Consider the following 23,369-nt stretch of genomic DNA (forward strand, 5'->3'; position numbering starts at 1 on the left):
CCTGCAAAGACTGAATCAATTCAGGCTCAGGCTTTTTGAATGTCTTGAAGGTCTTTCCCTAGCCTTTGAAAGCAGTTTGTATGCATTGAACTTCTGTTCTGTTACAGGTTTAAACCAGTTTCTGATCATTTAAACTGGATTATGTGTAACTTCTGTCCCTAGCCAAGGCCTAAGAGTGGAACAAATCAATGATGATACTTTTGAATTTGTTTCAAAATATGTGCAAACAGGTTTCTGTTGTTTGTTTTTGTTTGACTTCAATGTAACTTCTATTACTATGCAATAACTCAAAGGATATGCCTCATAAAGTTTTTCTTATATTGAGGGTGTTTTATTTTGTTAGGCATTTTCAAGGTTGGGGGGGGTTGCCAACACTGACCAAATGCTGCAAAGTTTGGAATTTGGATGTTGGAAGGAAATGGTGAAATAAAAATATATCTATAATAGAATAATTAACACATATTTATTCCTTCTGAATCTTTTCTAATTTGTACAAACTATTCCTTGTAAATGAACATGCTCAGTCTTCTCCTTCTCTCAGTGGATATATCAGTGAGCTTGTGTTGCCAAAAGTTTTGAACAAATAACTTTTAGGTATTTGCTAACTGTTTCTTATGTGCTGTGTGAGCTGTATAATCTATCACATAATTGTTACTTCTGTTCCATGAGTGAATAACTTTAATTTTTATAGAAGGTGATAGCTTGCTAGCTAGATATGAAAACAACTGAATACAAGAGAGGATGCATACCCTACAATGCCCTAAGAGCATACCAATAAGGTATGCAAACATATGGAATATACATTATTGTTTGGGACATTGACCGTCTCTGATCTTAACCTCTGGGATCTAAATTGGCAGTTTCTTCACAGCTACAAGCCCTGAGAGTTTTTCCTGAGTAAAGAATGCAGGGTCCTGCAAAATGTGTGTCCTGTTTACTAAAGTGCACAGTGACAATCCTAAATGGTCTCACTGCTATATATCTATCTGGTTCATTCTGATATGCTATAGGAATGAACTGCTCTGGGTGCTCGGAACAGCTGTCAAAAGTAATTTAATACAAGAGTCAATGCATTAATGCTGAATAGCAAGTTCAGCCCCACGCCTATGTGAAAATCAAAATACTGGCTGCAGGATCATTTTTAGATGCTGAAAGGAGTCTGGCAAGAACAGGTATGTTGAAAAAGTCTGAGGAGCTAAGGTTCTGCTTTGGCACCCTCTAGTGCTGCTGTTTATTAATAATCTGTTAGTATTTACAGTGACTTTCCTCCCATTCAGTTCTTGCAGTCTAATATTTATTAAAAATATTATCAATATTTATCAAGTGCTCAACAACAGCTCCCTGGCTTGTATCAACACCCAGGATTCTCAGGTGGTTTCCCAGATGACTAGTAGTCAGGCCTAAGACTGCTTAGCTCCAAGACTGTATGAGATGAAGTATTGTCCGCCTTAGTCATCGGCAAGGATACCCACATGATTCATGTTAAGCACATAAGGATCAAGCCCCCGATTTGTAATTTTAAGGGATATTATCACTGTTGTTGATACAGATTGAAAATTTGAGTTTTCAGCTCAGACATATTATTTGAATTAATATAGCTGTTTCCTACAAAATATGCATATTTCATACTTTTATAGACATCATCTAAGGACTTCAGGTGGTTGTATTCAAGGACAGTGAAGGACTCTTTGTAGGTTGCTGTATTAACAGTGTACATCATTTAATGAATATTTACAAAATTGATGAGTATTCGCACAATCATTTTGGCCTGTTAAGGTTCCCTACATATCTCTTTCCATGAAATCCCTTTTGAGAGGATTCCCCCAGAGTTCTTGTTGTTTGTGGTACAGTTTCTGATATAACATTGCATGATGGATGTCTTCCAGGGAATGAGGTATGTACTACATGAGTTCATCTCAAGGAGCAAGATCATAAATGCATGGATCCAAAAGCCAGAAAAGATCATTAGGATCATCCAGATTGACATCCTGTGTAATGCAGGCCATTTTATGCTTGAGCTAGAGTGAGAGTTCATTAGACTCGGATGCCACCTTGTCATCACTGAAAATGGTGAGATCATATCTATGGTGTGGCTGTATACTGTTCCTATCTATGCTGGACCCTTAGCAAGCTATTCATCCTGTATCTATTGAACCTACACCTCCCTCTATCCTCTCAGATAAAAATGTATGGTCAAATGCCATTCATTAGAAGGCCTTGAACTTGCAACACCTGTCTGCACTCACCCATCCTGGGAATTTCACAAGCAGTTTGTATGTGTAGGTCATGATGCCAGGTAGCAGATATTTGAATTACTTTCTGTGCAGTCTACAACTGCTCCCTCCAATAAGGGTAGGGAGTCTCAAGGTCTCCAAGGGCAGTCTTCCTGACTGCATCGTGCATTTCAGTGCTTTTCAGTGAATTTGGATATTCCCTCTTGCCTCCCCCTTTTTCTGCCTTGCTCCACACCTTGCATTTCAAACAGGAGTTCACTATGACATACATTGGGAGTTTCACAGTACTTTGGTATGAATGACATTAGCTAAATGAGTTGTGTGTGGCTTCAGCCACACAGCTTTGGGATGGAAAGGGTTAAATGTTACACGGACAGGTGAGCGAACCAGTGTGTCTCCCAGTCCACACAGAACCTGATGTGTTGTCTACTGAGACTGCTGGTAAGACTCCCTTTGACTTTTAAGAAGGGTTTGGACTTGATTCATATTGTAAATGTGCTCTTAGGTTATTGAACATTCATTGTAATAAATCACTCTCTTGGAGATAAAGCATTTTGCTGCCAGAGAGAACGTGCAGCTGGTTTTCTTTTTAAAGAAAGCAGCTTGTACTTAAGCTCAAAGTGTAGGGTTCACGTTTGTTGCCATTGAATACATTCTGCTGCTTAAGTGGATGAAATTTGTGAATTATAAATGTTTTTTTCTACCTGGGAGAATTTTACAATCTTGGCATTCTCCTATGCCTGAGGAAGGGCATGTGTGCCTGGAAACTTGCCAATAAAGAGAATCTTTTTTCAACTGTCTGATTTGTTGAGTAAAAGGTATTGCCTCTTGCACACTGACTAAATGGATGATGTAATTTAACGTGGTCTGGGACTTCATGTAAGGTTATTGCACAGTGTCATGGTCATTGGTTACAGTAAGTTCATCCTCACAACCCTGGTGATTTTATAAGAACTATTAATAGCAACCAAATAGCTTTTGCCAGAAATAAATTATGTACTCTCCCACACCTGTGTGACATTTGCAGTCTTTCCTGTCCATCCTGTTCATGCTAGACCACCTTCTCTCCTGAGTTGTGCTTTGTCTTCCAGAATGCCCCCAAAAGGCCAAATCAGCTTGATTCTATAACTGCTTCTCTTAGAAACTCATGTAGTGTTTCTAGGTGGTATTAAAGAGCAGCTGCCTTCCATTCCAGTGAAATAATCCCTGTTCATAATTCATAGCATGTTGAGATTCATTTGCAATGTTTAGTGCCGCCAGTACAAGAGACCCAAATCATCCATTGAAACTATTCATCCCTAGGGTTTTTTCAGTCAGTGCATGTTTAAAGCAAAAGGGCCATCCTGAAACTTGACCAACAATTTCACTTGTCTCTTTAACAACCTATTTCATCATCATTTCTGCTGAGGAATGGAAGGTCCTGGCATGTGCCCTCTGTCCAGCACATTCCCTGCTATCTTGCTTCCCTAAAGCTGAAGTTGTTCTCCTTCCAACTTCCTTAAGGTGAAGATGTTTCAAGTTAATGTATTAAAAAGCTAAGTTGAAATGCAAAGAGGTTGGGAGGGGCAATGCTAGAATGAAATGCACAGTAAGATGTCAAGGAATGACTCTTAGGGAAACTAACTGTTTTCAGCTGACTAGCAATGGGACTTCCCTCGCTGAAAGAGAGCAGCAGGGGAATGAAAAGTGAGAGGTAAAAAGAAACATTTTTTAATTCAAATTCTGGGCACTGATTGAAACAGCCTAAAAGAAATTTATGGCAGTGCTGTCACTATCTGAAAACCAATTCCTGCTATGTGACTCATAAGTTTAGTGGAACCATTTCTGACAAGAACACCTTGCGCAGAACATGATGGATCTCACTTCTCTAGCAAGTCTTCAAACATTACAGTCACTTAATAGCAGCATTTATATACCTTGCTGGTTATGTGGGAGGAAAGAATGAATACTACCAAATGAAACACAACAAGTATAAAAGCACCTGGAGAATGTGTGGGAGGCAACTTGGTACTATATGATCTACACTGAAATAGCAACAAAAACTTGAAGATCCAGAAGACTGTTAACGCATAAGAAAGAGAAAGAAAATGTTTGTTACAACTTTTGCAAAATAATTCCCATCAACAGCCTGTTGTTTGCTTGGATTCAGGATGTAGTTATCTGTAAGTTAAACTTTTTTGGCATATTCTTAATCTCTTGCTCACTCGCTCGCTCACTCATGCATATACAGTTTATATATGTGACTACATCAACGCTCACTATAAATAAATAATTGTTGGGAAATTTAAATGTGCTCTAGAGTTCTTGCAAAAGTTATAACACATTTTTTCTTTTTTTTCTTTCTAATCTTTATTTATATAAATAGATAATCTACTGTGACTTAAAGGAGTTCACAAGATGTTTACAAATAATACAGATCCCCCTTTTCCATCTATAACCAAGTACCCACACTGAGTTGAATAAAATTACTCATATGATTAACAGCAACTCAACATGAGTAAGAAATGGGCCCAAAACTTGTAGCAGGTAAATAATACAATATATGTTATCACCTGAGAACAAAATTTGCGGGGGAGAAGGGGGGGTGTTGCTGTCCTTACTTAGGCAGAACTCCCATTAGGGCCGGTTAGTTCACTGAAGCTATAACAGTACATGGAGCATCCCATGATGCCTGCCTAAGTAAATATGGACCAAGTTTCTGGAGAAGGATGGGGAACAGGTGTTTAGTAGATAGGAAAGGGCTAAAAGTGTGTGTCCTGTTTACTAAAGTGCACAGTGACAATCCTAAATGATCTCATTGTGCACAAAGTTTTCCAAAGAATGAGGTTTATCATGTAGTCTTACCGGAGAGGAATGCAGGAAGCCAAGGCCAAGTTGCACCAAGCAGGTGAGCAATAATATCCACTGAGCAACAGCAGATACAAGCTGCAGTGTGTTCCTTCTGACCTGTGCTCTTTGCCATCTCCTCCACTCATAGTCTGCAGGTCCCCTTTCCAGATCCAGCTGCTCTCCCTGATTTCTGGGTTCCATCTCTGGCTGCCCTTCCATCCCAGCCTCCCTGCTAGCAACCTCCAATTTAAAATGCCAAAAGAAAAAAAAATCCTCTTCTGACTCTGTCCAGAAGGAAAGAGAAGCAGAAGAGGTACATGCAAAGTCCCAAGATCAGAGATATGAAGTCTTCAGGACAGTGTCTCAGTTTTATACATACAGCAACAGGCGGGGGAACTTCTTTGTGACTAATCTGAACTTCCCCTTTTCTCTCTCTCTTTTTTTTTTCTTTTTGGGTGAACGTGGGAGCTGATTTGTTCAGTTTTGACTAAAGGTCCTTGAAAAACGTGTGTGTTTATGTCCTTCTTACCTACAGCTGCAGATTTTTTCATGGGTGGCGAATCGCATTCATCTTGGGCTGGGTCCTGTTTCTTCCCTCAGTCAGTGGTTGGCAAGATTTGCTTCCTTTTTGCTTAGCAGGTACATCTGATGCTGATTAAACCTGTCTGCTGCAGAAGGGAAATTAATAAAGGGAGATATCATACAAGTAGACACAATAAGGAATAAGGCAGAGACAATGGGTGCCTCCACAGCTTTATTTTGTGATACAAGAACAAAAGGACATTCCAGGAATTTGAAGAGCAAACTTCAAATAGATCAAAAGAAGAACTTCTTTTAACCACAGTGGAACTCACCGCCATAAGATTTTGCTAAGTCCAAGAGTTCAGCACAGTTCTAAAAGGGACAAATATCTCTATGGATCAGGAGAACTTTCAGAGGGACAACAAGGCACATAAAAAGTAGCCAAGAATTTTGGAAGTACTACAAACCCCTCCTCAAAGGTATAAACCAACCGCTCGTGGAAGTTGGGAATAAATTTCCCCTGGGTGTGGGTTATTCTAGGAAACCCTACTGTGAGGTCCATGCACCTGTCTCTGAAACAGATGTTGGTGGCCATTACTGGAGACAAGATAGTGCTCATGATAGAATAGGGGGCTCTATCGTAATAGGGCAATCTGATAACTTTTCCTATATACCTCTGTTCATAGGAATGTACTTCTGACTGTCGGTTTATGGCCCTCACCTGTCTACAGTGAGTTTAAATTGGTATGTCAAGGCATTAGGCACTCATTTTTGAGACACTCCATTGTACTGATCAGTAATCTTATCTGTTTTAAGCACCACATTTTCAGCCCAAATCACTGGTTATCGGAAGTGAGTCTAACTCTCCTGAACTCAAGGACTTTTTTGCTCTTTGAGAGCCTTACTGTCTGAGTGCCCTCTGGGAATGACCTGTCAAGGGGTTTCCCCAAAAATGTTCTCAACCTGTGACCAGCCCCATGTGTTGTACACAGGATGAGGAGGGACATCCTCATCCTGTGTGCAACACATAGCTAGTTTCTAGTAAAAATAATAATAAAGTGTTGGAAATGTTCAGTTTTAACATGTTCATCAAAAACTACACAGGTGGGAGTTTTTTTGGGGGGGTGCCTTTACTGCTTTATTTTGTAACGTTTCTCCAAGGCATGCTAGTGATTAGAGACATACCCATGTCCAGCAATCACTAATGGCTTTCTTTCTTCATCCCTTCAGTGAGAAGCTAAAGAGGAAAAGATTTGCAACCTCCTGCCTCCAAAATGACCATTTGGGGAACATATCTGTGCCACATAATGAATCCCATTTTGTTTTGTGATTGCAGCCTTCTTTCTGGATGAGAACCTGTGCTTTGTAGCAGAAACTTGACACCTAGTGGACAGACTATGTCTAAGAAGCTGCAATAGGGCTAGAAAGGAACATCAGCATTGGCCCAGCAGCCATTAGAGGGGGTCGGAGCAGAGTAAATCCGCAACAGAAGAGCCAGATCAGAAAAGGTCTCAGAAGTGTTTTGAGAGAGACACTTTCTAAGGGAAGAGAGTATTCCCAACACAAGGATTAGAAGACCCAGCTGCAAGAGTGGAAGGAAGGAGGATTCTGTGTTCCCCTAAGGACACCAGCCAAACGGAAAGACTCTTTATGGGGAATGCATTCAGCTGTCTGTTGTTTGCTATGGATCTGTAACTCTCCTGTGCAGTCTAAGAACAAAGCATGTATTTAAGAATTCCTTTGCTAAGCTTGAGAATCCCTTGCTTTAGTGCCATGTGGTCCCTGAGGGGTTAAAATCTAAAGAGTCCACTATGGAAGGAGGGCATAAGAGGACTGCAGAGACTTGGGAGGTCTTAGCACTGGCTCTGGGGTTAAAGGCAGAGTCCCCTCATCCCAGGAATGGTGAGATGCCTGTGAAGGTGGAGTGATGAGATGAGACCATATAGTTTAGCAAGATGTTGCCTCCTCAGTCAGTGATATGCTGCCCTTCTAGCAAGCAAGTCTGGAAAGCAGCATGCCACTGATATCTGACAGAAACATGGGGCTGTTGCTGAAGAGGGCATGAAGACCCTCACCCTGCCCATTTGGCTTTGCAACTACAGACAAAGGACCTGACATCATGAAAGCATTGCATCGTGGTGACACACCCATAATTTACCTTCCAGTGACTACACTTGACTCTCTGAAGAATCCCAAACAGGGATGGGCTCAATACAATAGGCAGACAGTTCTGCCTATTTCAGCTGGCCTTGTTCAGTTCTGAAAGATTGACAGATGTAGTTGTATACCCCCAGATGAAACAGGGTGTAGTGACAAAGCAGAATTCTACCATCGATGTGTGAGATGAGAATTATTACAGAATCATAGAGAAGTAGGGTGGGAAGGCCACAGGCCATCTGGTCCAACCCCCCTGCCTGAGACAGGATCATGTCTCTCCAAAGCATCCTATACAAATCCATAATCTAACCTCTTAGTACAACTACTGTCAACCGGCCACAACAAATGACATACTACCCTAACTTGCCACAGGTAAAGCAAGAGAAGCACAGCAGCCAATGTCCTGCTTGTGTAAAAGGTTGTAAATATATGCTCAGGAGATCCCAAATAGAGGGCTACACCCCCTATTACAGAAGAAGGCAAACCCCCCCACAGCTAGGGTTGCCAACTCTGACTGAAGCTATTTTGGGAGATTTTTTTCCACAACCTGACATACTGTACTTAATTTCATTTCCTTAAAATATCCTATCAAAATCTCCCAGATTGCTTTCAATAGTCACTGGGAGATTGATGCCGATTCCAGTAGACTCCCAGCCAATCTGGGAGGGTTGGCAACCCTACCCATAGCCTGTACCAAATTGACCATGGCTAAAATTCCTTCCTCACATCAAATATTGTGACATGCAGCAATGTGTGGATTCCCTTCAAATTCCAAAGCCCAAGGCATGGGTCCTGTTACTTAATGGCTGCATCCGTGAACTGTTGCGAACCTGTTCCCTCCCCTCTATCTGTGGCACGGGTATCATGACTGAAAATGAATACCCTGCTCATGTGGGTGGAAAATGTGTGCTTAGTTCTGAAATCACTTTGTCATCTCTGTACTCTCTAGTACAAGTGTTGTACAACCTGAGCTAGCACCACTGATAGCAGCACGTGCAGCGGGGGACTGACAGGCTACACTTCATGTAATGCATGTACCTGCAGTTGCATCCCCCACAGGGAGGAGGACAGTTTATTTACTGGCAGCAACTGGAGGCAGGGAGCCCTGAGCCCAGGTTGACTCTCACTACTTTCACGGCTCTAATTTCCAACCTCTGCTTTGTATATGAAATCCACACCAGTGCTGCTACAAAGCAGGAGATTCTGCAGCATCTGGTAAAGACCCAAACTAGCACTAACCCTTGGCTTTTTCTTTTCCCCATGATTGGTATTACCATGGCCCTGATGGCCCGTTATTTCACAGAGCAATCACTGGGATTATTTGAACAGATCCTTTGGGAGAAAACTTCTTTTCACAATGATTCATACAGCTGGGGTTCTTTAAGGAAAGGGCCAGGTCTCTGCTACAGTTTGCCTGATCTGAACTATAATGTCTCAAAGAAATGTTACAAAGCCTGGCTTGCCATAGCACTGGCATTCAGATGAAACAAGAGTGAGTGAGGGTGGGAAGAGCTGGAGGCAGTATATCTTTGGCCCTGGCCCTGGCCCTGGCCTTGGCCCTGGCCCTGGCTCATTAACTCTTTAATTAACTGGATGACTCTTGGCTTGTCTGAACAGGGGAGATGAGCAGTTCTTTGAAGTCTTAGGTAACAGGTGTTTTATCATCATCACTACTACCATTATTAATAACAATAATAACAACAATAATAACAATAATAATTTGTGTCAGGTGTTATCAGTGTCATTATTGTTGTTGTCCTCATAAGGTTGGTAGTGTTGAAGTCCCAGGAACTGCAGTGCTGGCAGCCAGGAGATCCCAACATCAATCTTGTTTTAAAGAACAAACATAGGCTTGGTTAGGTGGCAAAAATTCAGCCAGGTTTACTGTCTACAAGCACAGCCCTAACACATTTTGGCCTAAAAAGTACATCAGACCAGGATTTAAGGCATTTGTACCTGTAACAAGATAGTTGGAACAACATTATGCAGGCTTCCCTAGGCCACTACAACATTTTCCTGATTTCCAATTCTCCTTTTATACAATGATCAAACAAATTACATGTTGCATTCCATCTGTATCTTGAATATCTCAAACTGTCTTGTACCATGGGCTCGTTTCACATCCTGGTACTGGACTACCCTACACCTTAAACATAGATCTCCTCCTCCAGCCTTCTGGCCGGAGTGCTCATCTGGCCCACATGCCAAGTTTTGCTCATGTAAGGACTTCATGCATCGGTCAGGTTTGCTAGTCAATCCTATTCTGAATGCTTTATCAAAGCCTTTGTGAAAGCAGTAAATTTTGACCAATGCTCTAGTGAAGTCTACAATAATTATACTTTTATTGCAGTAATGTATAGCCACTAGACAGCCACAGCATAGGGCTGCTCCAAAGAATTTACCATCTAGACTGGCAAAAGGTGGGAGAAGAGAATGAACATACAAGCAGATCAAAAGAGGTGGACTGTTATCAGTTTAATCTATCTATACATTATTTGCCAAGGATTAAGGGAGATAGAAAAACATGTGAAGGTACAAGAAAGATTGAATGGGAGGAGGTGGCAAGAGAGAAGTGGGAAGGTGCTGAGTATGAAGTGAGGATGAAATGAAGAGAGATGGTGAGGGAAGGAATATGAGGGGCACCTATACACGTGCCCAACACCTGCTCTGACACGTTATAATTAGAATGTGTTGGAGCAGACTTGATTAATTGAGTCTGCTGGAGCATTCTCAGTAGAACACTCCAGCCGCCTTGGAATCACATGTACTCAGAGTCCCCGCACTTCAAAATGGCAGCTCATCATTTGATGAGCTTTAGTTAAAGCACCCCCACTACCATTTTCAAGCATGGGATGCTGAATACATGAGACGCTGTGGGTGTTTTAATTAAAAAGTGTTTCTCCCCTCCCCACCCACCTTCTACCTGTGAGGACAAAGACAGTGGTGCTTAGAAATGCTTTAGCTAGTGGCACCCACCTTTAGCATCAACCTGTACCTAAGGCAATAGGCAGCACAACTGAGCCTCCGCTTACCGGCCCTGACAATCCCCACCTAAAGAGAAATGAAACAATATGTCACAAGCCAAGATCATTCAATTACTGAAATGGGAAGGGAAGGTACCAGTACCAAAATCGTACCACTGTAAGCTGTTCAGGTGTTACTGTTAGATTTAAAGTAGGCTTGGCAGAATTTGATTTTTATTTTTTGTATAATTTTAACAGATAGTATCAATGCTTGTTTTTAAACATTTTTATTTTTATCAATTTAAATTTTCAGGATTGTGTGCAGTTAGATGTGTGGGGGGCAGACAATTTTTAATGATAAATATAAGTACTGTAGGACTCCTGCCAGCTGAGCAACAGAGCTGCCATGAGTCCCAGCTCTGCTCATTCATAACTCCCTCATCCACTATGTCACTTCCTCTTCTTTTATTCCCAGTCCCCTGGAGTTTCTGGAAGTGGCAATCCAAACTACAGTCAGCATGGTTCTCCATCACCCATCATTTTTCTTACATTTTTCTTAAGTCCCCTTTCAATAAATTTTGATTATTAATGATGGAAATCTTTTATCCTTGGTCTGCTTATAAACTGAATCCTGCCAAACCTGGTCTTAAGGCTACTGGAGTGATACAAGTGTAGCAAAGCCATTGCAACTTCTCCCCCTCTTTCATTTTGTCTTAAAGTTACAGCACTTTAGCTTATCACTGCAGGAGCCTGCAGACATCACTATTAGATTGCAATAGCTGATGTTCACTCCAAAGCAGCAGCTTCCCCTCTCCTTTTAAAGTAGGTAACGGTTAACATCTCTGGCTGCCAGAGTCAAGACAAGGAGCAATGGTCTTGGATTGCAGCAAGGTTGGGTTGTGGGGGAGGGCAGGGTGCATCTACACATGCAATTACCACATAGCAATAAACTCAGGCACAGATTGAGCCAGAATTTATTGCTCTTGGGCAGTGTTTACACATGTGCCTGGGACCGCAGCATATTGAGCTGGAGTGGAGCAGCCCTGGCTGCTTGGTAGCCTGGGGCTGCTCCACGCTGGCTCAACTTGCTGCAGAAGGGCTGGCTGGGGCACAAGTGTGCTACAGCGCAGGGCTAAGCAGGAGGCAGCTCCCACACTGTAACACCTTCATGCCCCACCCAGCCCCAGTCAACGCCTACACATGTGCTTCAGTGCACGTAAGTACTTGGCTGTAGGATAGTACTTCTCCCAGACAGTACTATTCTGCAGTGGAGTTAATTATTTTACTATGCCCTTATATGAGTGCACATGCAGATAGCAACACTTTACGCTGAAGCTAATTAGTCAGCTCCACAGTAAAGCGCACATGTAGATAAACTTGGAAAGTTTCTGTTGGATATTAGGAAGAACTTTTTCATTATTAAAGTGGTTAAACTTAAAGACTACAAACTTGTCTCTGGTGTTCTTAAGACATCTAATGCAGGGAAGATACAGAAGATGGTGGAGAGGAGAAAATAGAAGGCCACCCCAAGAGGATGCAGAATCTCCATCTTTGGACATTTTTTTTAAGAGAACATTAGATAGAAACTTGGTTGGAATAACTGAGTCAGACAATCCTGCTTGGGCAGGGATTGGGACTAGATGATCTTTTGATCCTGCCCAGCCCTACTTTTCTAGGCTTCTACGGTTCTATAGCTGTGGATGAATTTACTTGTGCACTTCATTATGTACTTTTTCTTTCTTTCAAGTCTGTTGCGGACATGGGACCTTAGTTCATTTGATTTATTTACCAGAAAGATGCATGTCTGCCCAGAATTACTTAAACAGAAACTATTGCACAATGAGAAGTAGTTTGTATGAGATGGACAATGTGCCTCTGAGGTGGCTGGTGTCATGTTTTGTGGAGGTGTGTGAAATCTCTGCAGTCCACTGAGTTGTGCAAGACTGTTTGTAAACATGTTTATACTGGCATTGTCTGAGGGCCCAGACAAGAAGGCTCCCAGTGCTGGCATAAAACAAACACAGTGATAAATAGTCCCTCTCTAAAGAGCTTACATCTAAATAAACTGAAGAGACATGGGATAGAGAAAAAGGATAAAGTATGCAAGCCCTAGCTAGCAGTCACCTTTTGGCCTGAAACATGAACTGAGACAGGAGAGATGGACCTGAACCAAAACTATGGAAACCACATCCATGATTGTGGAGGGTGTTTGAAATGTCAATTTTTATTCCACATTATGCAAATATCCCCTGGGTCTGATTCTGATTTAATGCCAGTGGCATGAAGGATGAGCATTTACACTACAGAATAAAACCCATGGAAATGAGATCAGAAGTAGGCCCAAATCCAAACCAAAACCTCTAGCCTGAACACAGCTACAACTCTGGGGAATCCAGCTTTGACTTTTGCTGGTAGCAGGTTGCTCTGAGCACAAGTTTCATCAGTCCCTTGTCAGAGCATTTAGATCCAAGTGGATAGCAACATTCCCTCCCTGCCTCCCCCAAATATGATAATTTCTTATGCTGTGCTAGATCATAATATGCAAATATAATCAAACATCACATAAGTACTATGTTGCCATTTACTTGTGGACAGCTGTATAATACTGCATTAAAGATGGACTCAAATCTGTTCTCTACCTCCAAACACACTCCAGTAAGTCCTAGAGAGAAGCAGGGTTGAGACACTGTTACCCTTGTCTCATCTGAAAACTTTGGGACCATTCTCTCATCAAAGGAGAGAAATGACGAAAGCTCTATGAGGTCAGTTTCACATATTTCCTTCAAGTCACAACAATTTGACTTGGTAGTCACCAGAGATACTGCAATATGAGATGGACCTCGTTAATCACTGGTTTACATAGTCTCATAGAGAAGTAGGGCTGGAGGGGACCTTCCCAGGTCATCTAACCCAACATGTGCCTGAGACAGGATCAACCCTATCCAAACCATCATATATAAATACATATGTATATAACCTAGCCTCATAGATTATGTTTTATATATATAAGTGTATATAATCTAGCCTTATAGTAAACTACTGTCAACACTGCCACAAGACATAGCACCCTAATTTGCCATAGGTAAAGCAGGGGGAATGCAGCAGCCAGCATCCTGCTTGTGTAAAAGGTTGTTGTTAGGGTGACAATATTTGGGTCTTGGGGAGCACTGCATTTGCAGCTGAATACAAGGCTTTAACCTGTGGCCTAGCAAAAGCTGCTAACCACAACGCAGAATGATAGCTAACCCAGCCATTTGCTTATGCTAAATAACCACCTTAATTGTGTCAACCATTTTCTGAGAAAAAGCAGCAAGTGAGTCTTTGTAAGTCTGTGTGCTGTGCATGATGTGAAGCTTTAGGAATGTGGAGATGGTACAACTTGGGACAGAAAAACAGATTGGAATGTGGAAGATAACACATAACTGAGATGAACATATGCAAAAAGATGAATGGTGATTGGTAAAGAAGCCTCCAGAGTCCATTGACTGAAGAAGTGAGGTGAAGGCCTTTAACATGTGCTCATAGCAAAAAGACATGTAAATGAATGAAATGCATAGGCAATTTCATGTTAATTAAACAAACAGTAAACAGAGGCAGAGCTTGAGATGGGAGGAGAAATGGGTGGAACCAAAGGAGGAGTGAGGGTGGAGTGAATGTTAATGAGTATAAATCAAAGTGTATAAATGTGGAAAAAGCTATTGTCCAGTGCAGGTCCCCTGGTTCACGGGCTGTGCATCTGTGAGAGTTGGCAATCCATCTGACCCTGAGCAGAGGGGCAAGACCCTCTCTCTAGTGACCCTCTCTCTTTGGCTTTCAGTCCCAACAGGTACACCGGCACACCCCAGTCAAAATCTCCAGCCTTGGCTGCAGCCAACACCCAATGCCACTGAGGAAGGCTTAAAAAAATCCCTGACACATGTAAGATAAAGCAGGGAGGGGGGTGGGGCAGAATTCCTTTCCAGCCCCATGCAGCAGCCAGCAAAGCCAAGAAGTGTGGGAAACACACATAGGAGAACACGGGAATAGCTATGCCTAGACCATCCCCAACCAGTGGCTGTCCAACCTCTTCTTGAACACCTCCAGTGATGGAGAGTCCACAACCTCCCTAGGCAGTTTATTCCACTGCTTCACTGTTCTAACAATGAAGAAGTATTTCCTGATAGCCAGTCTAAACTTACCTTGCTGCACCTTTAAGCCACTGGGGTCCATGACCTACTGTCTACAGCAAGAGAGCAGAAGTGTTCTCCCTCTTCTTTATGGCAGCCCTTCACATATTTGAAAATTGTTATCATGCCCCCTCTTAAGCAGCTTTTCTGCAAGCTGAACATGCCCAGCTCCTTCATTCTTTTCTTATATGATTTGCTTTCCAAGCCCTTGATCATCTTTGTTGCTTGCCTCTGGACCCTCTCTAACACCACCATGTTCTTTTTCAAATGAGCCCAAAACTGCAGCCAATAATCTAGATGAAATCTAACCAGTGCCAAGTAGAGAGACACTATCATTTCCCATGTTTTGCACCTAATGCTTCTACTGATGCATCCCAAAACAGCATTTGCCTTTTGTGCAGCTGCATCACACTGCAGACTCACCAAGACTCCCAAATCCTTCTCCATGGTGCTGCCATCCAGACATGCATCAGTCCTTTCGTATTTGTGTTTTTGATTATTTTTCCCAAGGAATAGCACCTTGCTTTGTTAGGCATTGACCTACATCCTTCAGCCCAGCTTTTCAATGGTCAAGATCCTTCTGAATTGCACTTCCATCCTCACAGAATTCTCCTGCTTCATGGCTCCAGGAGCCTGTGAAAAATGTATCATAGCATCAGCCCCTGTGTTATTTACTGGCCCTTGTCATTTTCACTTTACGTGGTGGAATTAATCATAGATACTGTTCTCATTCCCTTCTCTCTTTTCTCTAGGAGGTAGGATGAATATTTTTCCACCATTTCCAATTATATAGAAGTGCAGAGCTGAGATAATATACACTCAGCTGAATAGTTTTGAACAGAGAAACAGAGCCAGAAAGTTTGTCTGAAAGCATCAATGTGCCCGAAATTAGCAAAAAAAATGACAATCTCAGTCAAGAGGGAAGAAGCCACCCCAATGCAGATACATGAGAGTGTATGGGAAGATCAGCAAGTAGGAACCCAGCTTAATGACAAATGACAGACAATGTCTTGCTTCTTCCCTGTTCGGTCCAGTAGATATCCAAGGGACAGTTTGTTCACTGAATGTACTTAAAATTCAATTGACCAGTCAAGGAAGAGGCAAAGCATTCCGCATCAGCCATTTACTCATCACATTTTCCTCTTTGAAAGGAATTTCGATGGTTGTGGTTGCCAGCCCCTTTAGGGCTGACACGCCCAATTATCTGTCTTGCAAAACAAACTTCCTAATGTCACTATCTTGTGATATTTCCATCCCACTTTAAAAAAAAGGAAACAAACCTTTGCAACGTATTGCATCACCTTGCTATTGAGTTCCAAACTTACATGTTGGTTACATCATGATATTGCACTGGTCAAAAACAATGTTGTAGGGATTTCACTTGGCAGGGAAATCCCTGTGGTGAAATCCTCGCTCCACCAAAGTCTATGAGAATTTTACTATTAACATCATTGGGTCCAATTTCAGCCCTGCTCTCCTTCAACTGGTCCTCCACTGATGAAACCAAAGGCCTCACTTAAAATGTGCAGCCCTGCTGTATGTTCTGTAGTCTTCCAAATGAAAACTTGTCATGGAAATTATACCAGTCAGATTGATGATGATAAGCCATTCACATTACATGTCCAGCAGGCAGCATCTTCTAAATGTCAAGGTAAATTTACCAAATATATATATATACATCTCTCACCAAATTTGCATTTGTGGCCTTGGGCTTGTGGGATCACCCCCACCCCCCAATCTTGTTATTATTATATCATTTGTATTGTGATAGTTCCAATGGAGTTGCAATGGAATCAGAGTGGATCTAGTTCCTCTAGGAATTTCTTATTAGGAAATTACCTGTCAGTTACTACAACCTGGTACATTCCAAGGAGCAGGGAAATGTGCTTTTGAGAAGTTCATTGTGGATCTGAGTCAAGGAGAGTTTGCCCTGAGATTGATAGGTGTTCTGCAGTGAGAGAGAAGGCAGAGGAGAAGCATCTGAAGCTGTATATTTCTATAACTTCTTCCCATCCTTTTAGATATCCCCAGGGAGAGTCAAATGTGCAGTGAAACCTCACAATCCCACTTTCAATTGACTCAAGTCCAAACCTTAATGCTTGTACTAAAGTGATAAAGATGATGATGATATAATATAGCATTACTCACGTTCCCAGCAGTTCCCAGAACACAAAATGGGACTATCCTTCAGGTTTTCAAATTAGTTTGACTAGCATGAATTCAGTTCCAGACTATAATTGTCAGTTGTGCCCATGCGATGGCTGCTTAGTGGCCTGTGTAAAATGAATGGGTGTGGATTTCCTATTGGGCAGGCGTTCACATAAGCCACCAAAGTTAATAGCCTCAGCAGAGCTTGGAAAGGCTGGACAGTAGCAACTGGTGCATGCATTCAACCATCCTTTGCAGTCTAAATTCTAGTCAGTATTCACAAAGCTGCACACCTGCTTGTCAGCTCTGGTTATTCTCATGCAGTGAAAAACAAACAGGGGTGCCTAATAGAATTTGAGAAGAGGCAATGGGACTTACAGTGTGCATCTACATGTGTGCTTTAATGTGGAGTTGCCTAATTAGCTCCACAGTGAAGTATCACCCTGTATATGTGTGCCCCTATTAGGGCACAGTAAATTAATTAACTCTACTGTTGGGGACAAGTACTATCTGACAGTGGAGTTATTTAGTGCACCGAAACACACATATTGACAATGACTGGAGCTGGCTAGGGCATGAGGGTGCTACAGTGCAGGGGCTGCCTGCTGGCTAGCCCTGTAATGTAGTACCCCTGTGCCCCAGCAGCTCTCCAGCACATTGAAGTGGGGTGGAGCAGCTCCAGGCTGACAGACTGATCCCCCAGATACCCTGTCAGCTGGCCACCCCAGCTCAAAGTGCTGCAGTCCCAGGCACACGTGTAAACGCTGCACCCAGGAGCAATAAACGTCAGTGTGAACTGCACCAGTTTATTGCTATGTGCTAATTGAACATTTAGTAGATACACCCACAGCTGGGAAACCACACTGCCACCTTGTGACCACATGTGGGACAGAAGGGAATTTACTGAAAGACTTTTTTTTTCATAGCTCAGTTCCTGTGGGGGGTCACAGAAGGAGAGTGACTATATGTCCCCTTTTCATCAGGACAATCTCGTTGTAAGCCCCAATCTCAGGCATCCTGTCATAACACTCCCTCCCTGCTCAGATGGGAACTTGGAAACAGCTGCATGTGCTGAGGTTGGGTGGTAGAGGGGAAAGTTCTGTTCTGAACTTAATGAAATATGGTCATCCTACACAGAAAGGCCTGCAGCATAGTATACAGATGTCTGAGCCAACTTTGAAGTAGCTAGAGTGAGCAGCAACTTTGATAGTAGGGCTGTTTGAAGCTTCAGTCCCTGATTCAATTTGGCGGGGATTTGGCCTGATTCGGTGGCTGAATCTCCAAATCTGAATCAAATTAGAGGACCCTTTAATCCCTCTGAATCAATTCAGAGATTCGGATGTAGCAGCAACTTTAAATGTTTTTCCTACATACCTCTAGGTAGCAGGGGCTCATAAACACCGCGATGCTGGGGCGCACGGAGTGTCCCGCAGGAGTGCAGGGGACTCCCCAGAGTGCTCAGCAACAGACCCGGAAGTGGACCAGAAGCACTTCCAGTCCACTTCCAGGTCCACCAGGGAGCATGCTGGGGGGTTCCCCCACACCCTCCTGGCTCAGCAGCTGGTGCCTCCTGGGTCAGGGGTGGGGGGGGGAACCTGAGGTCCCCCTGCAGCTGATTGCCAATACAGGGAGGCATGGGGGACCCTCCCAGCATGCTCCCCGGCAGACCCGAATCAGCATCGAATCTTCAGATTCTCATTCAGCTGAATTGAATTAGGGACAGTGATCTGAATCAATGAATCGAATCACTGTCCTTGATTCGGGCCGAATCTGAATTGATAGGGCCCACTTTGCACATCCCTATTTGATAGGTCATATAAATTAAATGATATTTTAAGTGTGCCTTCTACACATGAGATAAGGTTACAGAGCTCCTACATAGGCTTGCAATAAGATGATCAGTTTCTGCTGCCCTGCACTGGTGGACCTCTTTTGACTCTGCAATATGTCAGATGAGGAAGGTCAGGCTCTGAACTTGCTTATTTTAGAATTTGCTTCCCTTGGATAACTCAGCTGTGCTCAGTTCCCCAGTGTCACATGTTAAAAGAGCCAAGTGAATCACAAGAGATAGGATGTGTACTGATGAAGCTGGTGTGTGTCCAATTATTATTACCATTTTTATTTGAATATAAGATGAACCCCTGATTATTAGATTCTATATAAAAATGTATAAATATGTTATAATTTTCTAGGTAAAGAATCTAATTATTGGAGGTGTGCATTGAATTTGTCCCATTCCCACTCCTACAGCAAGGAAAAAAATCTGGGAGGTCAGGTAGCCCTCTTGCCCTCTGGCCCACCCCCATTTTTTTCCCCCTGAAACCCCTTCCCCCTCTCCCCCCTTACTATCAGATGCTGCTCTCCCTAAACACATGGAAGTCGGAGGCAAATCTGAAAACACTGACCTTGAAATAAACATGCCTGTATGGATACCCACAGATTAAGGTAATCCAGAACTGGTTCATTTTACTTTTTTTTTTAAACAGCTGCAAGTTTTAGCACAGGTACTCCAAAAACATATTTTGAAGCTGCACTTTTGTACCTACTTATATCTAGTACAAACTACATATGACATTAGTCCCTAGCCAAAAAGCTCATGATTTACCATATAATTCATTGAGCTACATCCCAGTAGAGCCAACAGCATTTCAAGCCATTTCAAGCACTGGTTAGGCCTCCTCTACACTAGTGTGTGCACTTCTGGCTCCCACACTTTTAAAATGACATGGAGAAGTTAAAAAGAGAGCAGAGGTAGAAAACAAAGATGACTGGGAAGGCAAGTCATATGAGGAGAAGCCAAAGAAGCTAAGTATGTTCAGCTAATGGAAAAGGTACTTAAGAGGGGACATGATAGCAGTCTTCAGGTACTTGAAGGGCTGCAATAAAGAAGAGGAAAAGCACCTTTTCTCTCTTGCCATACAGAGGACACAGATCAATGGCTTGAAGTTGTGGCAAAGTAGGTTTAGATTGAATATCTAGAAAAACTTCTTCACTGTTGGTATAGCAAGACAGAGGACTAGACTCAGGGCTGAACACAGGCATGGGTGAACCAGGCAGCTGCCTGCAGCCTGGAGAGAAAGGGGGCCCAAAAATGGTAATCTTTTTGCCTGATTACCATTATCTCTGGTGAAGCGGGGCCCGATCCTACAAGTTTGCCTGGGGCTGCTAGGAGTCTAAGTATGGTGCTGAATAGACTGCCTAGGGAAGTTGTGGACTCTGCATTATGGGTGTGTGAAGTGGGCCCTATTCAATTTGGATTCAGCCCAAATCAAGGACAGTGATTCAATTAGTTGATTTGGATCACTGTCCCTGATTCGATTCGGCCAAATCTGAATCTGAAGATTTGATGGGGGTTGGGAGAATCAGCGATTTGGATATAGATACAGCTTTAAAAGTTTTTTCTACATACCTTGAGGTACCAGTGTGGCTTGCAATCCTGGGGCATGTGGAGCATCCCACAGGAGTGTGGGGGGGCCCTCTGTGTGCTTGGTGGCGAACCTGGAAGTACTTCCAGTCCACTTCTGGGTCTGCTGGGGAGCGTACTGAGGGCCCCCATGCCTCCCCAGCTCAGCGAATGGCCACAGGGGTACCCCAGGTGCCCCCCCCAGACCCAGGAGGCACCAATCACTGACCTGGGAGAGGGTGGGGGGCCCCCACCAGCACACTCCCCAGTGGACCCAGAAATGAACCAGAAGTGCTTCTGGTCCACTTCCAGGTCTGCTGCCAAGCATGCTGGGGAGCCCCCTGTGCTTCTGTGGGACACTCCATGAGCCCCAGCATTGCAGCATTCATGAGCCCCTGCTACCTAGAGTATGTAGAAAAAACTTTTAAAGCTGTGTCTATGTCTGAATCACCGAAGCTCTCTGAATCGATTCAGAGGGTTCCGATTTGATTTGGAGAGATTAAAGGGTCCTCTGATTTGATTCAAATCTCCGCCGAATCGAATCAGGGATCAAAGCTTCGCACAGACCTATTCTCCATCACTGGAGGTGTTCAGGAAGAGGTTGGACAGCCACTGGATGGGGATGATCTAGGCATAGCTATGTCTGTTTTCTACAATGGGTATTTCCAATGCTTCTGGTCTTTGCTGGTTGTCCCTTTTCTCATACATGTGTCAGGGTATTTTTTAAGCCTTCCCCGAGGCATTACAGAGTGAGACCTGAGACAGTCAGACCCAGAAGCCTTTAGTGGTTTAGAACATTCTGTATAAATACCATCAAGTCTTTTTCAAGATGTGACTGAATGATAACCAAATCTCTTCTGTAGCCTTGCATATCATTGTTCAATATTTTGATTCCTTCTAGATATAAAAGGATAGTCATTTCTACCTCAGCCATTTTCCCCCTTCTTTCTCCTATCTGAACCATTTTGGATAAGAAACAGGCCTGGGTACTCTCTATTGATGTATCTCAAGAATTTCAATAATAGGTTAGTCTCTGCTTCCTTTCATGTGTTTTGCCCATAGTCTATCAACCAGATCACTGGATGGTGTAAACCAACGTTGCTCCATGAGTTTCAGTGATTTATATCAGCTGAGGATCTGGCCCAGTAAGAAAAATCAGCTGTTAAGATTTCCTGTGATTTTTTTTGCCAGTGCAAGACAAACTGGAGGGAAATCCCAATCCTAACAGAGTCCATGGCAAAATTCCTATAGACTTCAGTGAAGTCAGGATTTCACCATTAGACTCTAATGATGCATGGGATATTTGGAGTTAATTTTGCTTTGTGTATTATTTCAGTAGAGGCAGCAGACTCTATTTTTTGCTTTCACATAACTATTTGAAGTTAACCTTAGGTTGGGGACTGGAAACTCAATACATCAAGACAAAAAAATACTTGCGCCTTCTCTGCCCAGGGAATTTACATTATGAGGACATTTTTTGTTTTTTGCAGTGAAGTCATGACCTCTGCTTAACCATGGAGAGAATGATGTAAGTGTCCTTACTAGTACAAAGACAGTTGGTTTCAGATTTCTTAGAGCTGAAGTATCCTTCGGTCCTGAGTTGGGAAAGGAAGACAAATGGCAAGACTGATGAAAAGAGACAGAAAGCTGGAGGGAAGGAATGAAGGACATGGGAGGGGAGGGGAGAAGCCAGGAAGAGGGTGAGAGATGAGTAGGAAGAATGAGCATGATAGCAGGTGTCCAGTCAGTAACTTCTCTCAGGGATTACATGAGCCCTTAGGTCAGGGGAGATTAAATATTGTGGTTTTCATACTGGTAAAATTCCCTAACATTGTGGAACAGGTTCTTCCTGTCAACGAAGTGCAAATTATTTACAGTTATTATCGAGAGATTTTTCATTTGCTTTGGCATAGGACACAAACCCACACAGTGGTTACATTCTGGTTTTGGGGCCTTCATCCCTCCCAAGATTTTTAGAATGGGAGTCAAAATCAAGATGTGATGGTATTTTCTAAAAGATGTGCTTAACCACAACTCTGGTCTTGACACAGGAATTAATCCAAGGAAAGTCTGTGGCCTGAGTCATGCAGGAGATTGGAGAAATACTCAGTGGCTGTTATGAAACCTATGAAATATGGCCCCTTTCCACTCTGTCAGTCTTGTGCGTGAACATGTGCAGGTTTCTCAGGGTGTGATCCAAGCCCCATCATAGTTAATGGATGGATCCGTCTGTTTCTGTGAAGTCTCTTTAGGCCATATATTGGCTTTTTATCTGGGAAAATTTACTTTCTATTATCTTCCATGTGGTTCAGCCAGGTTTCATTCTGAATGGTCATCATCATTCATCCCAATTGCATATTGAGTGCCTAGAGTTGAGGTACCTTTCCCGGGGCAGATTGGAGGGGGGGGGGCAGGTAAGAAGGATACAGTGGTGCAGTTGCACCCCTCTTTAGTTCCTGGTCCACTAAACCTAAAAACCAACTGCTTGGGAGGGGTGGCAGCTTTTCTATTCATGTAGTGTTGAGTCAATTGACTTCATGGCTCATTATTATCATCTCCCTGATTCCTGTTAATCTCCGTCCACCCCACCCGTGTTAATGGTCCTCACTCCTTCTCAATGTTCATGATGTTTCACTATTCAAATGATCTTTTCCTCTAAAATGTTGCTATCTATTAGCCATTACTGGTGATGTCTCACCTCTATTTTATAGTCTTGCAGACTGTGTTTTAGCTCTAGCTACAACTGTAATTCAGGTATGCTAATAGTAACTCAGGTACAGAAATGAGTGACCGTGAAGTATTGGAGGCACTGTCAAGGTACTCAAAAAAGCTAAATTTTGTTTTATGAGTTGAATGAGATGTACATTTATCTAAATGATTACAGGACTAAAGATACAATATCCTTTGACTATTTTGCCTAACTTGTTGTGTTTTTTAAACTGTATAT

The sequence above is a fragment of the Gavialis gangeticus genome, unplaced genomic scaffold (genome assembly GCF_001723915.1).
Source record: "Gavialis gangeticus isolate Ggan-Ray unplaced genomic scaffold, GavGan_comp1, whole genome shotgun sequence".
Taxonomy (NCBI): Eukaryota; Metazoa; Chordata; order Crocodylia; family Gavialidae; genus Gavialis; species Gavialis gangeticus.